Below are 1,615 nucleotides of genomic sequence, written 5' to 3'. Positions count from 1 at the left end.
CTGGGAAAGACTGTGATTTTCAGAGCTCAGGGAAGGGAGGGGCTTCTAGGGTCTGAATTCCCCTACTTTAGCGGGGTTTTACAGCCCTTATGGTGGGCCGCCTTTCACTCAACGGAGCTCACGGCGGCTGCAGGCTCCGCCCATCTAATGCCTGGCGCGCGCAGTGGTTGATGCACTAAAGCGTCTCCGCCTATCTCAGCTTCCCGTGGCAGCGATGGCCGAGTGGTTAAGGCGTTGGACTTGAAATCCAATGGGGTCTCCCCGCGCAGGTTCGAACCCTGCTCGCTGCGAAAACCGGCACTTTTTTTTTTTTTTAAAAAACTAGAATTCGCCTAACGATAATGTTACTCTTTCTGTTGTATCCGGCTAAAAGTCGAGCCTATGAAGTTTACCGCGAGTTTCTTGCAAAGAAATGTAAACCAGTGCCGCAACATGCCCTACTTCCTCCAACGGGAAAAATCTTCCCATGACTCAGGCGGGTGAAAAAGAAACCCACTGCCATCGAGATGATTCTGACTCATAGTGACGCCCATTGGGTTTCAAAGGCTGTAAATCTTTGGGAAGTAGATTGCCTCATCTTCCTCCCGCAGAACAGCTGGTGGCCTTGAACCGCCAACCTTCTGGTTAGAAGCCAAATGCCTTAATTTTGGTAGTCGGTTTAAAACCAAGTGCGTAAAATAAAATGAATATAAATATTGGCAGAATTTCAGACTTTCATGGCCTGAAAACAAATGGGCAGTGGGTGGTGAGTAAGGCAAGGGTTAGTGCGCCTCAGAAGGGGAATGGGAAGTTGAAGACCCCCATTTTCTGACATTCTAGGGGTGTAGTGCGGAGATGTGTACTGACTCATATTTGATTATTTCTTCACCCATGCTAGGCAGGGGTACAGAGGCTAGAAAACACCTTCCCTTTATACACTCTCAGGGAATTTAGAGTGAAGAGAGGTAAACAGGCAGACATTGTATAATGTGCTTCTTGCTGTAATAGAGAAATGGGTGAATAAAAAAGGGACTTCTGAATCAGTCTGAAGGAGCTCTGGTGGTGTAGTGGCTAAAGCATTTGGCTACTAACCAAAAGGTCAGTGGTTCGAATCCACTAGCCACTCTATGGCAGGACTACTTCACCCAGAAGGTGACACTTGAAGGAAAACTGAGTTTTTCTGGCATATGATGGTGGGGCGGAGGGAAGCTGCATCTGATATCTGTTCGCAGTAAAAACAGACTGAGGCTGATTTAAGCAGAAACTTAATGAAACTTACTGGAAAGGTATTGGAAAGTTCATAGAATTGCCAGGAAGGCTACAAAGTCATTCTTGGAAAATGGAGCAGGAATAAGGTAGGTCAGCCAGCATCCAAAATCAGTCTGGTGCAGGCTTCAGTGCTGCCCAACAATTACAAACTCCAACTGCAGCCCTGGCCTGCTGCCCTTAGTGATCCCTGAAGCAGCCATTGTGGCCTTGGTTCACAACCAGAATGGTTTGTTTGTTTTCTATTAATACTTCCAAAATGAAAGTTGCTGGAGGGCACATCTGATTGGCTTGACCAAGGTCACATGCTCTGCCTCCCTCAGTTATAGGGAGTCTGGGAAAAGAAATGTAGCTTTTTTAGCTTTTATAA

General features: G+C 46.7%; 1 non-coding gene across 1 annotated transcript; it reads left to right on the top strand.

The window, feature by feature from the left end:
• Nucleotides 1-208: 208 nt before the first annotated feature.
• On the top strand, nt 209-290 carry TRNAS-UGA. The gene has a single exon. It is a non-coding gene; the product is annotated as a tRNA-Ser (tRNA).
• Nucleotides 291-1,615: the final 1,325 nt, after the last annotated feature.

This window comes from Orycteropus afer, unplaced genomic scaffold, assembly GCF_000298275.1.
Source record: "Orycteropus afer afer isolate SDZICR_OR568_19922 unplaced genomic scaffold, OryAfe1.0 scaffold00070, whole genome shotgun sequence".
NCBI lineage: Eukaryota > Metazoa > Chordata > Mammalia > Tubulidentata > Orycteropodidae > Orycteropus > Orycteropus afer.
The sequence above is the reverse complement of the archived record's forward strand: the minus strand, read 5'-3'. Positions and strand labels throughout refer to the sequence as shown.